Source organism: Ursus maritimus, unplaced genomic scaffold, assembly GCF_017311325.1.
Source record: "Ursus maritimus isolate PB19 unplaced genomic scaffold, ASM1731132v1 scaffold_25, whole genome shotgun sequence".
Taxonomy (NCBI): domain Eukaryota; kingdom Metazoa; phylum Chordata; class Mammalia; order Carnivora; family Ursidae; genus Ursus; species Ursus maritimus.
In genome coordinates, this window is record NW_024425008.1 from 38,825,215 (window position 1) to 38,832,954 (window position 7,740).

The window sequence follows — 7,740 nt, forward strand, 5'->3', positions numbered from 1 at the left end:
CATCATCTTGGGCAGACTTTTCACCATACCTATTCCTACTTAAAATGCGTAGGCAAAGCGTCTCCTGCTCACGGTAGCTCTCCATCAGTGGCTCACCGAAGCCCCATGGCACGGCCTCACCAAAACCCATCGTTAGATTTCAAGGATTCTATGAGCCAGTTGGTTTGGTTTTGTTTTGCTTTTTGAGAGAGAGAAAGAGAGAGAGAGAACACAGGTATGGAGAGAATCTCAAGCAGAATCTGAGTGTGGAATCCAACCTGAGGCTGGATCTCATGACCCTGAGATCATGGCCTGAGCGGAAATCAAGAGTCTGATGCTTAACTGACGGAGCCACCCAGGGGCCCCTGTGAGCCAGTTGCTAAACATTGTTCATAATAAAAACTTAATCATATAAACTTGTAGTTAAATAAATTATATTAAAAACAAAGGTGATAAATACTCAAAACTCATCACGTGTTAATTGTTACCACATTTAACTGTTAGCTGTGATCTTGAGATTCCGTCTGAACGAGTGGTGCCAGTACCACATCGTGGTATACTGGGCACCTCCCTACCCAGCTGCGCTCTGGCCTGTCCAGTCAGGGACATCACATGCATAGCGAGAAATCAGTCATGGTGGGAGGAGTTACGTCACAGAAATCTGCAAATGCTGCAGATTAGAGCTTCCCCAGCAGATCCAATCGTCAGCCATTTACCGGCACCCTCCACCCACTGCATTTGTAATAAAGCAGAACAACCTTCCTCAAAATGCTATGCAGAGCTCTGTATTTTTCCCTTGTGGCTTCATTCTGCTATGGAGTTCCAGAAATGAAGTACATATGTCATTTTACTCAACTTGGGCAGAAGTGCGGCATCAGACTGTGAGTCGAGAAAAGACCGGTTCCTTACTGGGTGCGGGGAACTGAGCATTTCCCCCAAACAGGAAAGAGAAACATGTGGTAGACTTAGCAGAGGGGAGTGGTTCTGACCCAGGAAGAGAGGCAGTCAGCCTGGCGTTGTAGGTCTCATAGATGGAATGCAGAGAGAATTCTGGAGAAACCCCACTAGTACTGAGGCTGCAGGAGCTCAGAACAGGGCCCTACAAGCCGTTCTTAAAAACTTTTTCACCGGTCTGCAGAATAATGATAAAAATGATCTTAAGAAGATAATGAGGTTTTTTATGAAATGATTTTTTCATTAAAAATTACTTTTTTATTACGGGATCATAGATTAATGATCTCAAGAGGATAAAGATGACCTTATTAGAAGCATGAGGCTATTATCCGAACTATATATATGGGTAGCTTATATCTTCAGAATTATGTTGTCCCCAAAGTCCCATTTGTGCCCATTTCACCTGCTTGCAATCAAGAATGCTTGTTTTTTCTTTAAAAAAAAAAAAAAAACGTTTTAAATGGTGATCAGGTTCCCAGGCTAGACCAAAAAAGCAAATGCACCACAGAATAGAGTTAGTTACAGCATTAATCTTGCTAGCCTGAAGTCTGAATGTGGGGGGAAGGGGACAGTCTTTGCAGGAATACAGAGGACGGAAGACAGGAAAGAGCATTCCTCTTCCTTCTCCTGAGCCCATGAATCGTGCCCTAGGAGAATCTGAACCAGGTGAACCATGTCCTTATCCATTTCCTCACCTCGCTTTGGGCTTTGCTCTTTCAGTAGCTGGTGTCCCTTCTCACCGGGCTTGCATTTTCTCGAGGCACTCAGTGTTCTCCACCGTGGTACCTTCCCATGTCTGTCTGAATTCTGAAAGCGCTCCAAGTTCCACAGATTACTTGCCCTCTCCTCCCCTCAGTCAGAGCCCCTCCATCTATTTTTCCAACACAGCTGGTCTCAGGTGTCATTGAACAAGTTCACACAAACATGTGAATGACTGATAGCTCCTAATTTTCTAGAAACATTTTAATTTTTAGAAACGAATCTTGCAAACACAGGTTATCTCTAGTTGGCACTAGGTTGCAACATTTAAAAACAAACAATATGAAAACCAAGTCAGAGTAGGGTTGCAGGGGTGGGGGGCTGGGGGGAGAGTATTGGAATAGGAGGGAATGGGGCAGGTCCCACAGAAATACTGCAAGAGAGTTGCTTAATCCTTTAAAATGTGTTTGTGATTTTCACAAACTCCTCCCTTTGACCCACAGATTTTCCAGAACTGGCCAAAGTCGGATTTTCGTTAATCCTTGTTTTGGTAATTGCCCACTGGTACAACCAGCCGCAGAATAACAAATGTTTTAAGATTAAACATTATAATCCTCTAAATTTTTTCAGATTCATATTTGAAAAGCTCCTCGTTTCCCATGAGGGGCTTTTATGGGAACTGTGGAGCTTTTAGCCGTAGAAGGGGGATGGCGTGAGGCGAAGCGTGTGAGCGAATGTGTGTGCGTGTGTCTGTGGGTGCGTGTGCATACACCGTGTGAGGGAGTACCTGTATGCACACTTGCACACACTATTCAGCATCTCGTAAGAAGAGCTCAGTGTGTAATTAAACACACAAAGAGCTGCAACAGACTGTAGCTCTGCCCAGCTTAGGAGACATGTCTTAATCAGCTCTAAAACCTTCACGCACGTCTACAATCCCTTCTACCAGCTATTCCCTCTCAGACCAAAGTCCTCCTGCTGTGGTTACTGAACGCGTACTTTATGCACAATTCTAATCTCATTGCTTCTTTTTTTCCTGGTTAAGTGTAGACTTACTCCCCTATGCTTTGCACAAAACAGGTGTCTTCTGGGGCTTGAATTCCCTGTTGATCTATTGTTCAGAGTTATCTAGAATGCTACGATCATCTCTCAATCAGCTTTTACTCATGAACAATAAATGCTCATCAGTTAGCTGTGGTTGTTCATCTATAAACCCGAGTGGTAATGAACACCCGCAAGTGGTGATGAACACACATGAGGTGTGAACAACAGACGGGAGTTTGCACGGAGGGTGATCACTGTGGGTCACATCTTCATCTTGCATTCACAGTAGGTGCAGAGCCATGCAAAACACAGAAGGCACCATGGCGCCTGACCTTGAGGAACTGAGAGATGAAGAAAGTGAAAAGAAGAGTGCATCTCTCATTTTGCCCCGAGGAACGTCACCAAAGGAAAGCAGAGAAATCTCCGCGATTGGAGAGAAGTTCAGAGAGAGCCGTGTTTGAAATGGAAGCTGTGCTTCTGGTTGGGCTGGGTGCAAACGCAATAGAGGACCCACCTCCCACTTACAGGTTTGGCTCGGCAGCACCTGCCTACTTTTTCATTCTCAGGAACTGTCTGATGGAAATACAAGTCCCATATATACTTGAAGGTGTTCTAGTAGCCACATTAAAAAACAAGTATGAAGAAACAGGAGAAAGCAATTGTAGTAATACATTTTATTTAACCAAATACCTTTTCAACATGTAATCAAATAAAAATTTAGTAATTTACAGTCTTTGTTTTATACTGTCTTCAAAATCTATGTATTTTACACCTACAGCACATCTCGGTTCATACCAGCCACGCTGCAAGTGCTCAATAGCCACATGTGGCCAGTGGTGACATAGGCAACAGCAGAGGTCTAGAACATTCCGCTCAGGAGAGTGCTGCATGCATGTGTGCTAAAACTCACATTTACTGGGGAGGAGAGGTTTTGCTGTCCTGTTCTGTCTCTATATCCTACAGTCAGAAATTGGTTGGAGGCAGGAAAGGGATAGGGCAAATCATTTTTAGAGTTTTCCGAGGAATATTTAGCAAGGCTTGTTATCCTGAGGCACTTAGGGACTGAAGACGGTCCTTTGTCAGAAGCAGACTTTCTTTGTGATGCATCAGAAGAATTCCCTGCATTCTGGGTGGTTTGATTTACGTCCTTACGGACTCATCACCTACGTGCTAGGCCTGGCCCTGGCTGTCCGCACTGTTCCTCTGGGCTTTGGATTGAGAGGAATTCCCTCACCCATACTCTCTCTCCTATCGGGGCTACGTAAAGGGAATTCCTTCTGAAAGCATTTCCTTCTGGCTCTGGCCATCTGTATAATGCCAAGGCTCTGCCACTGGGGGAGTGTAGCTGGTAACAACAGCTTCTACCCCTCTGGTGTTGGGACTCCTCAAAGCCAGCTCAAAGACACTGCTTGTGCTATCCTCACCTCAGGTGTTAGGACCGGCCCTTTAATGAAGAATCCAGGTTTCTGAAAAATCCCAATGATTCGGTGATTAGTCTCTGGCAAAGGTTTTTGAATTCGAGAGCACATAGGAAATCTTCCAGAGTGTTTATTTCTGCGGTGCCCGGGCCTCTTGCCCCAAGTTTCCTTGAAAAGGAAACTTCCTTTTCAAGAGGCCCTCCAGGTAATTCTGAGCGAGGTAGCTTGGCTCTCTCTGGTTTAGAAGTACTGGCGGCTACTGGAACCCCGGTTCCTATTTATGGAACGCATTGCTGTGTCTTCAGCTATCCCCCATTAGGAGGCAATGCAGTAAATCATTTACATTTTCATTTGAAATTATGTTTCAAATCCTTTTTGCCCATCAGAGGGGTTCCCATGTCTTTTAGGGAAAAGAAGCTGCTGGACGGTTGTGTGGTTTTTTTTTAAGATAACAAAAGGGAGGTATTGAAGCCAGATGAAAATCAAGTATCACCTAGGGCAATACGAGGCATGTCATTCACTTATCTTTCCTCCCTATCCTTGCTAGATTCTTTTTCTTTTATCAGTTTTATTTTTTAATTAATAAGGCTCTCTTCAGATAAGGGAGAAAATACAGATAAACTATAAGACACTTTGCCATAGACCCATCTTTCAGAACTGTTCATTTCTCTTTCATAGAATGGATTCCTAACATTAATTCTGTTTGCACCTGCCTTTTTAAAAACTTTAATCTTATACTTTCCTATAAAAATGTCTTCATATTTTTATTGTTTTTAATGATAGTTTCTTCTACCAAAGGAAGGCTATATCATACCTTTCTTCTTCAGTACACCATAATTTCATCAACCCTCTATGTTGTAACTTTTAAGTTGTTTTTTTTTAATACTTTATTTTTTTAGCGTTGTTTTAGGTTCACAGCAAAACCGAGAGGAAGGTACAGAGATATCCCATATACCCCTTGCCCCCACACATGCACAGCCTCCCCATTATCCACATCCCTCACCGGAGCGGTACATTCGTTACAATTGGTGAACCTACACTGACACGTCATTATCACCCGAAGTCCCGAGTTTACATTAGGATTCACACTTGGTGTCATACGTGCTGTGGGTTTGAACACATATAACATGACACATAGCCGCTATGAAAATACCATACAGCGTGGTTTCACTGCCCTAAAAATCCTCTGTGCTCTTCCGACACGTCCCTCCTTCCCCCAACCCCTAGCAGCCAGAATCATATGCTATAGAGCCTGTCAGATTTTTTTTCTCTTTTTTCCTTCCCTTCCTCCCTTCCTCCCTCCCTTCCTTCCTTCCTTCCTTCCTTTCACCCTTCTTTCTTTCTTCTTCTCCTCCTCTCCCTCCTCCTCTTCTTCCTTCTTCCTCTTCTTCTTCAACAAAGCTATGGTAAAGATTCTTTATATACATCTCTTTTGGGGAAAAGCTTGAGTTTTTAATAAATAAAACATAAAAAGCAGAAACTAATACCCATTTCCCACTACCCCAAATTGATTACTATTAATGTTTCAACACATTATCCCAGCTTTTCCATGTATACAAATATTTTTAAAGTATATGAATGTTCTTCTTAAAAAAGAGAGAGATGAGACTGTTTCAAGGAAAATGAAAACTCCCTTTGATGACTGTCTTCTAAATTGGTCCCGTCCTTTCTCAGCAGAGAAAATAACTATGATGAGTAATCCATTTTTACACATAATACACATATACCATATATGTATTAAAGACATTTAGTAAAGTCTTATGTTGTTTTACACAAACAGTATTGTTCTGCATGTATCATTCCATAGTTTGCTTTTTCATTCAGTAACATTTTTGATAATCTGTTCCTGTGCAGTTCTACAGAAATCTAATTCATTCCTTTCTATTATGATGTTACTATCTCTTACTTATCTGTTCCTTATGTTTGGAAATTTAGGCTGCTCTTCCTCTTTTGGGGGGGGGTCTGTTACAAATAGTATGTGAACATGTTTGTGGGTATTTCTCTCTCTTTGTGGATGTGTCTTTTTCTCTAGGTTAGACACCAAAGGTACAGTCATTGGGTCGGAGTAAGCATAGTGTTTTTTTTAATAGATGGTGTCCAATTTGCCTTCCAAAGATATGCCTCGTTATCTTCCAATCAATGATACATATCTGTATTTTTAGAACCTTGACAATGCTTGACTTTGGAAAAAATGTTAAGCTTTGACAGTGTCATGGATGAAATACAACTTATTGTTTTCAATCGAGTTTCTCAGATTAGTAGTACAGTTAAGCATCTTTTCAATGTTTATTAAGTAAACATACACTATGGACAATTATCTGATTACATTCTCAGGAAAAATTCCTATCTGATCAAAAACTGTATTTTAAGGCTTTCAGAAGATATTTTGAAATTTCCATTTAAGAATTTTGTAACTCTTTATATTCTTATTGAAACCATGATAAAATATTCATTTTCCACACTCTTGCAAAACTCTGGATTACTCCATCTTTGCCAATCAGATAAGCAAAAAGTGTGCCTTGTTTTAGTTTTTCATTTCTTCAATTATTGGCAATGTTAATTTTTTAAAATTCATATCTACATTTTTAAAAATTCACATTCTTATTCATATTTCTTCTTTTTTGGACAATGGTTTAGCCAACTTTTATATTGGGATATTCTTTTTTTTTTAACCTACTGTCATACAATTTACAAATTCTCAGCTTGACATCCCTTTTAACTTTGTTTACAATAATTTAGTTATATATATGTATTTTTAAAATTGTGTTTAAGTAATAACACATTTTCATTAAATTTTCTGTCTTCTGTTTTTTAATTATTTTTCAAAAATATGGAACATTTGATGAATTTGCATGTCTTCCTCGTGCAAGGGCGGCGCTAATCTCTGTGTCGTTCTAATTTTAGTGTAAGCTGCCAAAGTGAGCACTGCCTTCTCTTTTAAATAACTTATATTTCTTATCTCAAAAGGCATGTGCATTATGAAAATTCATTAAAAATACAAATAAAAGAAGAAAGCAAAACCCATGTAATTTTACCACCTAGAGGTAAGAATTATTAATATTTTGAAGTATAACCCTCCAGACTATTTCTATGCATATCTACTACACATATATATTTTTTCCAGTAATTCTGCTGAGCACATGACTCAGGAATAGTGTTCTAGGCCAGTGGTTCTCCAACTTTGGCACACATCAGAATCACACCTGAAGATGCTTATTAAAACACAGATTGCTGGGTCCCAGTCCCATAATTTAGTGAGGGGACCCAAGAATTTGCATTTCTGACAAGTTCCCAGTGATGCGGATGCTGCTGGCCTGGGTACCACACTTTGAGAACCAGTTTTAGGCTCTCCCCGTCTAAACGATCACATTGCAGTCACTTCTCTACTCAAACCTTTTTATGGTTTCCTCCTGTCTCCAGGACAAAGTCCAGACTGCTTGGCAAGGCGCACAAGTCTTTTATGATCTGGCCCTGAGCTGCCTGCTCTCCAGACTCACTCCTCACACTTGGCCCGGCTCTCCACCCCAGGAGGCTGACCTGTATGCACCCTGTCAACAGGTTCTGTGCTCCGCCTTGTGGGTCAGCTGGCAGGAGACTGGAGGGTGGGAAAGACAGCAAGCACAGTATTCCACCCCTGCCCCGCCCT

At 41.2% G+C, this 7,740-nt stretch overlaps 1 pseudogene; it reads right to left on the reverse strand.

Annotated features, from left to right (window-relative positions):
• Positions 1-6,918: 6,918 nt before the first annotated feature.
• On the reverse strand, positions 6,919-7,018 carry LOC121105301 (annotated as a pseudogene).
• Positions 7,019-7,740: the final 722 nt, after the last annotated feature.